Below are 13,098 nucleotides of genomic sequence, written 5' to 3'. Positions count from 1 at the left end.
ACCTATCTCATGAGAAACCAGATGTTGCCAAGGTTTACTTCACTTAATGCAAATAATATTCAGCATAGCATTGTATTTTGTCCAATCTAGGGGGATGGAATTTTAGTATTTGTTGTAATGGGATTAGTTCATTGCATTAATTTTTACCTTGATTCTCAGGAAACTTTCTCTGTGTTGCCAGTAGAGGTTCAGGTCCTCACTTTGATTACAGTTTCCATGTCCTTATGCCTTCTCCTTCTAGCCTGACTTGGAGTCAGTAGGTGGTGGGGATGGTGTTTGACTCATCCCTGATCCCAAGGACTTAACACCTGAGTAGGTTTTCAGTGAATGAATGAGACAGGCTCGGGGTCAGAGTTCACTGTTACTAAAGGATAGTTTCAGACAAGGATAGCATCATGACTTTCATCCAAGTAGAAAGTAGATATGGGCCGAAGATTTCTTTTATTTCATTGATCAGTGAGGGCACCAAGCAGATTTTACAACCAGTTCAAAAGGAGAATCCAGAGAACTGACATGGGTACAGATGAGGAACATGGCAATGAATGTGCAAATAGAGGCGAAACTAGCTTCTCTCACAGTCCAGAGAGAAGTCAATTGCACCCCTGTGGACAGGACAGAATTTACATGTCTAAAAACAAGAATTCGTTTGCATTGCAATCAGTTATCTACAATTCCGGAGTTGTAAATGAGCTCCCATGAAATCAATCAGATAACCTGGAAGACGTCCTTTAAACAATACAAAGTTTCCCATTAAAGCACACATTTTCCCCTTCATTTGGAATCTCACCTGTGCTGACAGGTCTGGAGGGAAGGGCATTCAGACAGAGCTAACAGCTCCAGTCAAGATCTGGAGTCCTGAAGCCTGGTGTTCCTGCAAAGAGAGGGAAGCGCTCAGAAAGAAGAGGGCAGAGGGAGGCAGCAGCCAGATCAGAATAGCCCTGCAAGGCCAAGATACAGAGTACAGATCTAGTCCAGACTTTTAAAATTGTACAACCGGAGACACAGAAAACAAACTTATGGTTACCAAAAGGGAAAGGGAGGGGAGAGATAAATGAGGAATTTAAGATTAACATACACCCACTGGGGCTTCCCACGTGGCGCAGTGGTAAAAAATCCACCTGCCAGTGCAGGAGATGCAAGAGACATGTGTTCGATCCCTGGGTTGGGAAGAGCCCTTGAAATAAGAAATGGAAACTCACTCCAGTATTCTTGCCTGGAAAATTCCACGGACAGTATCCTGGCGGGGGGGCGGGGGGGGGGGGGTGTCGCAGAGTCGGACACGACTGAGCGACTGACTGACTATTACTGAAGTGAAGTCAGCTCCAACTAACTATGCACACATTACTATTTATAACATGGATAACCAACAAGGACCTACTGTATAGCACAGGGAACTCTAGTTAATATTCTGTGTTAACGTATAAGGGAAAGGAATCTAAAAAAGAATGTGCTGTTCACACAGAATCACTGGGCTATATACCTGAAACTAATGCAACATTGTAAATCAATTATAAAGTGAAAGTGAAGTCGCTCAGTCGTGTCCGACTCTTTGCCACCCCAAGGACTGTGGCCTGCCAGGCTCCTCTGTCCATGGGATTCTCCAGGCAAGAATACTGGAGTGGGCTGCCATTTCCTTCTCCAGGGGATCTTCCCGACCCAGGGATTGAACCCAGGTTTTCCGCATTGCAGGCAGATGGTTTAACCTCTGAGCCACCAGGGAAGTCCCAACTATACTTCGATTTAAAAGCATTAAATTAAATTTAAAAAAATATAACCTATTTTTAGTATTTTAGCCAATTAATATATATTTATTGGAATAATTTTAAGAGTACAAGTTCAGCCCCTTGTTGGCTGTGTGACCTCAACTAAGTTACTTAACAGAGCTGTGCCTGAATTTCCCCATCTTTAAAGTGGAGATGATAACTCAGGGTTGCTGTGATGACTGTCTGAGTTCATAGGATAAATTCAAGGGGATTCTGCACATATTAAGTACCCCATAAATGTTAGCTCAAAATGTAAAATATACTCACAAATAGGAAGGAAAACAAATGAGATATAAAGTATGTGTAAATCAAGTTCCTATGTTTGTCCTTCTGCACTCAGTAGATCAGCCTGACCACCCATGGGGTATGTGAACCCCAATCCAGAGGTTATAGACAGGAGGCTTGATAAGATCTGTGGGTTGTTGAGATGGAGGGTATGGGGTAGGAGAAGGGGCAGGGAACAGAGACCAGAGATGGGGTAGTATTCCAGCTGAGGAGAGAGAGAGATGGGCTTGAGGTAGGGTACCCCTGTGGGGCATGAGACGGGCTCATTGAGAACAATGGTGGGGGCCCCTGTCTGATAACCTTCAGACAAGAACTTGGCAGCGAGGGTAGAAAGAAGACAGGGGGACGACTCCTGGTGTGGGAGGCAGATGGTGCCCTGAACCAGCTTTGAAGTTGAGAAGACAAGCAAGGAATGGGAGGAAAGGGTCAGAGCAGGAAGCTTTCTGCATGAGCAGGGTGCTCATGTACCCTCACCTCCCCTGCTTTGGAAGAGACCAGCGGCTCAAGGTGTTGCGTGCTTGCATTAGCGTTTCGGACCGCACCTATGATCAGCCACAGTGTTAACCATTCTTTTTAGGCTCACTCTTCTTCAAAGATAGAGTGCTTGTTACTTTACAGAGAGTAGTTACTTTATTTAGTCTTCCCAGTAAACCTGTAGGAGTTGTTAGCCTCTCCATTTTACAGATGAAGAAACTGAGCCTTATGGGGGTTAACTGGCTTGAACTGCGAAGCCAACTGCGACAAGCTCAGTGTAAGCACCTTGCTACATAATCCCAAGGAGCATGTGCTCTTTTTCTTTTGTGTCCTTTGTCTCCTGCTAAACCTGAGAAAGCTGTGCATCCTCTTTATATTCTGGCTACCTCAGTTCTCAATGTCCTTTCCAGAAAGAGCTTTTCCCCAAACTCTGGGGGTACCCGTATGAAGAGCAGGTCATCCTAGCATCTACTTGTGAAATAGGAGGGAAGCGGGCAGGGACATGACCTTTAAAAGAATGACAGCCATTGAGGATATGACAAAAACTGATGAGAATCGATTAGGTACAAGATGGCAGAAGAGTCGACGTCCAGGGGGCCTTGAGCCTCAGCATCTGCTCACCGTGACATATCAGCTAAATGGCACACCTACAGATGCCATGACATTTCCTCAGTTCAGATCAGTCGCTCGGTCGTGTCTGACTCTTTGCGACCGTATGGACTGCAGCACGCCAGGCTTCCCTATCCATCACCAACCCCCAGAGCTTGCTCAAATTCATGTCCATCGAATTGGTGATGTCATCCAACCATTTCATCCTCTGTCGTCCCCTTTTCCTCCTGCCTTCAATCTTAGGTTGACCATAAAAGGTCAAAAGGGCAGTGGTCCAATTCCTGGAAATCTCCACCCCTTCCCTAAATAGTCAGAATAATCCTCCCTCTTATTAGCCTATGACATTACCCAGCCCATACAAAGTTGTTGTTTAGTCGCCAACTCACATACAACTCTTGTGACCCCATGGGCTGTAGCCTGCCAAGCTCCCTGGTGTGCCCATGGGATATTCCAGGCAAGAATACTGGAATAGGTTGCCATTTCCTCCTCCAGGGGATCTTCTTGACCCAAGGATCAAACCCATGTCTCCTGCATTGGCAGGCAGATTCTTTACCACTGAGTCACCAAGGAGCCCATATTTCAGGCCGCTCTCACATTTTGAGACAGACTGCATTCTGTCTATGGAATATCTATGGAACTTCCTAAGTAAATCCACTTCTTACCTATCACTTTGCCTCTCGCTCAATTCCTTCTGCACTGAGACATAAAGAACTTGAGCTTGGTTCAGTCCTGGGGCCAGGTGTGCAATTTTAATTAAAAGACAGTGGGTCTGATTCTCACACCCCTCTGCTGCAGCAGGGGCCCCAATAAAGCCTTGCCTGGAAAAAAAAAGTGGGTTCAATTCACAATCTGAGTTTCGATCCCTGGGTTCGAATCCCATCTGAGGTGTGTGGTTTCACTTGCTCGAAAACTCTTCCCAGTGCATCTCTTCCCCACTCAGGAATCAGATAGGGTGGGGAGAAAGCTCATGGTGCTCCAGAGACCTAGCAAACACCCCCTAAAAAGGCATGATCTGTGCAAGCAAAGGTGGAACAAGTCAGGGGGGGACTGGGAGAGCCCAATCCTTTAAGAAGATTCAAGCCTCAGAAGGATCAGCCCCCTAGAAAGTCACCCTTGCCCGGTCCCATCCCCTGCCCCTCCTCACCCCCACCCCACCCCACACCCCCGCCCCAGGAAACTCAGGTCTTTGCAAAAGAGGCAAATCATTTGTTTCTAGGTACCTGCACTGGGCTTCTCAGGCAGCACAGTGGTAAAGAATCTGCCTGCCAATGCAAGAGACGCAGGAGACGTGGGTTCGATCCCTGGGTTGGGATGATCCTCTGGAGGAGGAAGTGGCAACCCACTCCAGTATTCTTGCAGGGAAAATCTCATGGACAGGAGCCTGGTGGGCTACATTTCATGGGGTCACAAAGAATCAGACATGACTGGACACATACACTCACACGCATCTGTACTGGAAAAGCCCTTTGCTCATCCTGCCCTCCACTCTGTCTCCATTCACTGTAAAATCTTAGTTAGAGAAAGAACTAGACAAAGCCTACGCTGAAAATAGATAAGTCACAGATACATATGGTACATAACTTTAAAATATGCCTGGCAATTTAAAACTCCTTATGCACACCTAAATTAGGTGAACCAAAGGTGAATGAGAGGCATCTCTGGGAGCTGCTTTAAAGAGGAGGTCAAAATGATTTATAAAGTGAGTGCCTCACCTTTCTGTAACCTTAACAGTTTGCAGAGCAATTTCCCACCCAGTCTTGGTAAATGAATATTTAACATGTGAAAAGCCTGTGTAAATGTTGCCTCTAAAAATGCTTAAGTTCTTCCTTATGGGAAGGCTTCTGTTTGAGTTTCTTTGTAAAAGAAGTTTTGTTGAATGAATGAATGACAAACTGACTTGTTCACCCCCCTCCCCCGCATCCCGCCGCTCCCCCCCTCAACCCCCACCTTCAGTATCAAAGGTAGTTTAAGCCAAGTCCTTGACTGAGTCAACTCGAACTCCTGGAGTCACTCATAAAAAGGAACATTTGCCAGGATCAGATAAGAATTAGTTCTGTTGAAACTGTTTCACTGAAACACGGGATGTGCTGTGAGGGCTGTGCCTACTCATCAAGTTAGATTCTGGATCCTGACGATGGCTGTAAGGAGCACTGCCCTTCATGAGGCTGTGCAGAATTCCACTGTGTGGAATGTAAAGCTCTTTCACATCCTTGTCTCACACGGGACAGATTAGTCTCTCAGCAGCTGTTTTGGTAAAGATGGCGTTAGGCTCAGAGATGACACCAAGGTTCTCAAAGGCTCACCAGCCTTTGTCCACAGACAAGCAGATGGGCAGTCCCTACACCTTGGCTGGAGCAGCTTCTCTTTAAAAGGGGATATTGTTTTTTCTGTTCTCTAAAGAGGCAGCTCAGGCTCCTTGAGGTTACAGAGAAATCAGCTTCCCAATTTAGGGGAAACTGGAGCAGAGAAGATCTCACCAAGTTTCTAATACTTGGATTTTTTCATAGAGTTCTCCTACCCTCCCCAACACCCCCAACACCCGTCCCCGGGCACGTGGCATTCTAGCAAGTTCAAAATGTCTTAAATTCAGACTAATCATTCATTTGAAACAGAACAACAACAAAAAGTAATAAAGCAACTAAATCTGAGTGTTGCAAACTCTTTTAGCAAATAATTGTGAAATAGCAGTTGACTTGGCCAGTTCCTGTTTTCGTTTTCCATAAATCTATTCTGGTATCATTTTATTCCCTTGAAGTAGATGCAGCAAGTTCTCCGTGATACCAAATAAAACAACAAGAGGATCATCAACACCCCCCCCACCCAACTATATATTAAACAACAGCAGAAAGAACAGCAATGGCCACAAATCTCTGTTTCTACATTCATCTTATAAATATGCCCTTTTCAGGGACAATCAAACATGCTTTAGAGAAATTTCCAGAATGACTTGAAATTGCCCCCAAACCAATATTAACGCATCTGTAGTGAGTGATTAAGCAGAGATTATACATTGGAGCAACTTGTGTGAAATGCCAAGGGTCTAGTGACTTAGTTTCTGAAGCACTTAGGGGATGGCGCATAACGGTGGGGTGGGCCCTCGTGGTTTCAAGCAGGACCCTCTCTTGGTCTGCCACCCAACAGCTGTGTGCCCTTGGGTCAGTGACTTTGCTTCTCTGAATCTGCAGAGACTCATCTACAGGGGGGAGGGGGGGGACAATGATTGTGATCTCCACAGGGTTGTTCAGAATTCCCAAGTGTGGGGAGGGTGCTCTGCACAGTAGGAGCTCAGAAAACGGTGCCCGTCATTGTTGCCAAGCGGGGAGACAGAAAGGAAGCAGAAAAAAGAAATCAAAGCTGTGCTTAGGTGAGGCATGAGGCAGGAGAGCTTTAAAAACATGAGGGAAATCCTATCAGAAGAAGATTGCTATGTAAGCAAAATGCCCCGTTATCTGAGTGAGGCTTTCGGGATAAAAATCTGACACCCAAATTCTTTCCGTGTGCTACTAATAGCACCACAGAGCAGAACAAATGGAAGGCATTTACCTTTCACCGGCTCTCCCCTCCGCTGGCTTTTGATGGGGCAGTCAGTTCAGGCACCAGAGCCAACTGCAGGCAACCCGGCTGGCTGGCGGGAGCCAATTTGTAGCCTCTTCGTGGCCTGTTGCTTCTCTACTGTTGGCCCACCTCCCTAGCCCCTCGCAGCCCTCTTTGGATCCCTTTCTTAAATGGAAAGCACCCGGTGATGGCCGTTTGGAGGAGAGAAATGGGTTTCTGATTTGGCACTGGTTTTGCAGTACTGAAATGAGAAAGGGTTCAAAATATCACTCTGGGGTCATCTACCCTATCTACCCTGAAGGTCTTCACTGGCCTGGCAAGGAGCAGGCCGGGTGAGCACCTCGTGTCAAGAAGAGACAGCGTGGGCTGGAACTCTGCCTGCATCCCAGGACATTCCCTTGCAGTGCTCTGAGCAAACCCAGAAGACAAAGTCTCCGAGCTGGCCAGGATCACAAAATGAGAATCATGCACTTTGGGATCTTCCTCTCAAAGCCAGACCCCAGGGTTCTGCCCACTCATGGCGCCCTGAGGATCGCGCTCATCTCCCTCACACCCTTGCAGCTCCTTGTTCTGTGCTGTGGTCAGCAGGCTCCTGCTCACCTGCCCCGGGAAGTCTGTCCCATTCATTGTGACAGCCCCTGGCTGACACTGCATCTGGTGTGCATTCCTAGGATGGACGACTTGAAATGAATTCTGTATTCTGGTTTACAGCATTTTTTAGTCCCAGGAATTTGGGTCCTCAATAACCTTTGAAAGTCCTCATTATGCTCTGTCTAGAGCACCATAAAAGTTTGTTTCACAAAAGGTTCAGCTTTTGCGTTAGTCCCCCTATGAAGACATCATCTACATAGCAGACTGGGAGTTCTGAGAAATCTAGTCTAGCCCCTTTGAGTTACTGGTAGAGGCGTGAACACCTGGAAAGGGACAAGAACTTTTTTACATACACTCAAGGAGGTCGCAGAATCGCCATTGATCCTAAACATCCTGTTTAATTTGACCAAGGCTCCCCATGCCTCAGGAGATAGTCTGGTGTAATGATTACGAATATAGGCCCTAGGAATGAAGCTGCTGGGCTCAAACCTTGGCTTTGCCACTTATTAGCTGAGTGACCTTGTGCCCAAGTCATTAAACCTTCCTGTGCCTCAGTTTCCTTCTCTGTAAAATGGGGATAACACTAGTCACTACCTCTCTAACTTCTTGGAGGGTTAAATAAGATAATATCTCTACACTTCGAGTGGTGCCTGCCACATAGGAAACACTGCCTAAACATTTATTAAAATTATTATCAATAGATTCCATATGATCTGAATAACCTAAAAATCCCAGTTCAATAAACACTTTCAGGTTTTGCTCTGTGCCAGGAGCAGCATGTGGATGGGAGATTCCAAACGAACAAGTCATGCAGTTGGCCCCCAAGCTGCTTGCAAAATCCTTTTAATGGGAACATCATGAAGAAATGACCCTGCCTTGGGCTTAGAGAGGAGCAGACCCCTATAAAGACCAAGGGCAGACACCCAAGCTGTAGCTGTCCACAGTATACAGATGGGAAGGTAAAGGCCTCTCATGAGAAATAGTGATTGCTCCCTGCAATTGATTGTGTTTTCCAACACTGGTGGCAACTATACCTCCCATTCCATACGCTCTTCTAGAGCTTTGCCACTTCCCCATCAAGAGATGGAGTCTAGGGATTTCTCTGGCAGTCCAGTGGCTAAGACTCTGTGTTCCCAATGCAGGGGGCCAGGGTTCGATTCCTGGTCAGGGAACTAGATCCCACATGCCGCAATGAAGAGTTCTCATGCTGCAACTAAAGATCCAGTCTGCTGCAATGAAGACTGAAGATGCTGTGTGCCACAACTAGGACCAGATGCAGCCAAGATAAATTAAAAAGAAAAAAAACAAAAAGAGGTGGAGTCTAATCACTCTCCTCTTGAATCTGGGCAGGGCTCCCAACTTGCTCAGAAGGAATGGAATGCTGCAGAAGTGATCTGAGTAATTGCTGAAGGCCAGGTCATCAAAGGTTGGGGCTGGGAAGGGAGGTAGGCCCCCACCTTTGCACCTGGACACTTTGCTTTTGGAGTCCTGAGCTGACATTTAGGAAACCCAAGGCTTCCAAGCTGTGGGGAAGCTCAGGTCACAAGAGAATGTGTTCTCTGACCGGCACCCGCTGAGATCCTTGCCGACAGTCAGACTTGTGAGTGCAGACGCTTGCAGCTGATTCTGGTCTCTAGCTGCGAAGTCACCCCCAGCCTTTGAGTTTTCCCAACCGAATCTTCAGATATTGGGAAACAGGTTCAAGTCTGTTCCAAGTCCCCAACCCACAGAATCTGCATAAACAAAAATTTTAAGGCACCAAGTGTTGGAATACTTTGTTACACAGCAGCAGTAATGAGAACACTGCCCTCAGACCGTCTGCCAGTGCTCATTCTTTTAAGACTCTCAGCAACAGACGCTTCTTTCTCCAGAGATCTTAAGGGAAGAAAGTGTGTGCATGGCACAGTTAATAAGATTTGTTTCTTCATGAGCCTGGATTCCCAGGGATCAAAGATGTTACAGCTAGAAAAGTTTCCAGAGCTGTCATGTGTAGGTAAGAAAAACTGTTCTCTTCTTCCTTCTAGGTTGTTTTTTTTTTTTTTTTTTTTTGCTTATCTAAGAATTAAACCAACATAAAACAGAACAGGAGAAAAAAATTAATTTCATATGTATGGGAGTCTGGAAAAATATGAGACTCAAAGAAGTGACCAAAGCAGGCAGCTTTTAGACAAAGAAACAATATATTTGTGAAGAGTTGACAAGACCAAGGGGTTTGGGCTTGAGACACTGAATTAGTGATGTAACAAAGGTTGTTTATACAGCTTTCTCCGCCCTAAGTTCCCTGTCTCTGATGAGAAGGCTGTCTCTCTTCTTCCCTGGGCAGGGAAAGTACCTTTTACAGGGAAGGTTTATTCCCTGCTTTAAGGAGGATGAAGAAGGGTCAGAGTGTCCTTGACCAGCTGTCTCTTAAGTAGATTTATTTCAAAATAATCAATATGCCAGCATGACGCACTCTGCTTTCCCTCACATGCTTGCCAACCCAAGGGAGTCATCGCCAGCACCACCAGCCAAGAGGGCAGAACGAGGCAGCGGAGGCTCTCTGACTTGCCCTCACAGCTCTTCTGCCGAACAGGCGTGGATCACAGTGGCCCCTGGAGATCAAAATGCCAAGTGAATACTGGAGCAACATTGAATTCACCCGGGGGGATGGAATTCCCCGTAAAGAAAGAAAGGAACTCTTCATTCAATTGGCAAGAAGTTTCCATATTTTCTAGCCCCTGTTATTTACTGACTGTCTGTTGCTTGTCCAGAATCCTTATATTTAATGTCTATTAGTTTGTTCAGTCCTCATGATCAGGGTGGGAAGACATTTGGCAACCTCATTTTCGAGATGAAGAAACTGAGGCTCAAAGACTAACCCGAGAGCATGTGTACCTAATCGATGGTGATGCTCAGACTTAAACCTTCCAGGTCCAAATTCAGGTCTCCTGTTACTGTACTCTGGAAAGAATCCTTCTTCTGGAGTCAAAAATAAAACAACTTAAAAATTGTATTTGTTTGAAGGTTGTCAGGTAAGTGCTTGTTAAAGGTGTGATGTTTCACACTTTTTTCAGGCCATTCCAAGGTACTGGAATTCTGTAGGTCACTTGTATAAAGAAGTTAGTTTTCTGCTCTGAGTGTTGGTTTTGTGTGTATATGAGGTGAAATCAGTGTTAGTTAGAAGTATTTGCTGCTATCCATGGTCTGTATAGTCAAACCTATTGTTTTCCCAGTAGTCATGTATAGATGTGAGAATTGGACCCTAAAGAAGGCTGAGAGCTGAAGCACTGATGCTTTCTAACTGTGGTGCTGCAGAAGACTCTTAAGAATCCCTTGGACAGAAAGGAGATCAAGCCAGTTAATCCTAAAGGAAATCAGCCCTGAATATTCATTGGAAGGTCTGATGCTGAAGCTGAAGCTCCAGTACTCTGGCCACCTGATGCAAAGAGCTTACTAACTGGAAAAGACCCTGATGCTGGGAAAGATTAAGGGCAAGAGGAGAAGGGGGCGACAGAGAATGAGATGGTTGGATGGCATCACTGACTCAATGGACATGAATTTGAGCAAACTCTGGGAGATAGTGAAGCCTGGTGTGCTGCAGTCCATGGGGTTGCAAAGAGTCAGACAAGACTGAGCAAATGATCAACAGCAACGTGGTGCAAATACTCCCGCCAGGATTGACCACAAGCCACCAAGTTGACATCATTGACCATGGAGTTGAGAACTGACGTGCACCTTCTGCTCTTGTGAGCCAGGACTAGCCAGCTCCAGCCGTGGATGGAACCAATGTAATGACGGGCTATTTCTAACTTTTCCCAAAGCAATCAAACACCTTCCACTCAAAAATTTCAAGTTATCAAAGACAGAGAGCAATACTATGTTGCTGTTCCTCAAGTCAGCAGGACGGGTCTATTTCTGAAGACCTTTCTTTAAACGGGGGCCATCCTGGAGTGGTGAGCAACCCTCAGCTCCGGATAACTCCTTGTATCTTTCACTGGTGGCCCAACCCCAATGATGCGGGCATTGAGTGGTGATGCCTTCCATGGCATGACCATCCTGCTCACAGTAGGGTCAGTCACGCAGGACTGGTGTTCATGGGGGTCCCCTTGGCTTCCACCTTCCTGAGACTGTGGATTAAAAAAAATGACAGGAAGAAGGGGTGCCCAGTGTCCACCATGACTCTCCCAAAGGTGTGGGAATGCCCACTCCTTCTCTCTCTCTTCACCCTTGATGTCTGGTAGCTTGTTCTTCTATTCCTATGGGATTTCAGATGGTGTGAGATGAGTGGGGGCCACCAGCGGGAGATCTAGATGGAGGTAGAGATCTGAGAGGTCTCCTGATGGACAGGAGGCAGCTGAGAGCAGGTAAGCTCCCCAGGATAAGGATGGCTGTCTGGGGGGATTTGTCCACATTCTCCAGTAGTCAGCAGGCAGAGGCAGTTAGCCTGAATGTAGAAGTCTGTAATCTGGCTCCTGCCCTCTCTCTCCCAATCTCCACTCACTTCCAAGACAAACTGAATTCTCTGCAACCCCTTCAAACACCCAGACTTCTCGCACTTCGTATTTATTCTCTTTGAACAAACATACCATCCCTCTCTCCGTTTTACCCATGTACCCTCTGCTGGCCATGGGAGACCCATTTTAGACTTCACCTCCCAAAGAATCCTTATCTGGTCCTGGCTTCTCACCTCAAAACACACACACATACACACATGCACACATGCCTTTCAGCCTCTCAACCCCCGTTTCCTCATCTGTAGAACGAGGGCATGGATAAGCACGGAGTTGCCTTGGCCAGTGAAGGCCTTTCAGCCTCTCAACCCCTGTTTCCTCATCTGTAGAACGAGGGGGCGGATAAGCACTTAGGCGATTCTAGTGTTCTGGAGAGATCCATGCCCCGAGCCTGCACCCACACTGGGGCCGGGCGACCACACAGCCTCCCCATTCTGTTCCAAGAAGAAGTGCCTCAGCTCAGAACAATTTATTTGCAGGCACTTACAACGCAGGCTTGCCTACAGTGGCTGCAATTCCATGCTGACATTTTCAATAGAGCCGGCTTAATGGAGAAAAATGACTCTATTCCCTAAACAAGACAGACTTCGGTGGGTGGTGAGGGAACTCCGATTTATATGTCACGTTTCTCTAATTCTGAGGAATTTAAGCATCCTTTTGGCCTTGCTTTCCATTTCCTACCCATCCCATTAATAAATATTATTGAAAGGACTAGAATCTTTTGAGAAAAACAAATCAAAATGACAATTTTGCAGTCCTTTCGCCTAGAAACATGGTGTGACCCATTTGGGCATCTCATAAAATTCCATCCAGTTAAAACCGTGGTTATTAGGCAATTAATACTTAGTTTTGGTTCTGCTTACTCTCTGGAAATGCTATTTTCCAAAAGCATAAATGTGACAGGAAATTTCTTCACTCCGTTTATCCCTAAAGTAGTTCAAACATTATTTCATAATTGCAAATGGGCTTTTTCCTTCTTGTGCAGGCAGGCTATGGCTGGTCTTCTTATCTGAAGTGTGGGTGTGATCACATGTTTACTTCCAGGGTGACAGAGAAGAGAAAGCAAGTTCATGGATGGGAAGAACTCTTTCTAAACTTCCAAACATGCATGCGGGGAGGCACCATGGCCAAGGCCATCCTGGACAGGCTTCTAGCTCTAGGAGGTCAAAGCCCTCTGACATTTGATGGGAGAATGAAGTGACACTCAGACAGGAGTGTGGGATGGGATGAGGTCCCCTCTCAGGACAGTTGAAGAATCTGAAATGGAAATGCTTACACAAGACCAAGGTTTCTCCTTGTTCTCTGTTTCTCCTTTGCTTTCACAATGTTTT

Source organism: Dama dama, chromosome 16 (genome assembly GCF_033118175.1).
Source record: "Dama dama isolate Ldn47 chromosome 16, ASM3311817v1, whole genome shotgun sequence".
Taxonomy (NCBI): domain Eukaryota; kingdom Metazoa; phylum Chordata; class Mammalia; order Artiodactyla; family Cervidae; genus Dama; species Dama dama.
This window is presented reverse-complemented; position numbering follows the sequence as displayed.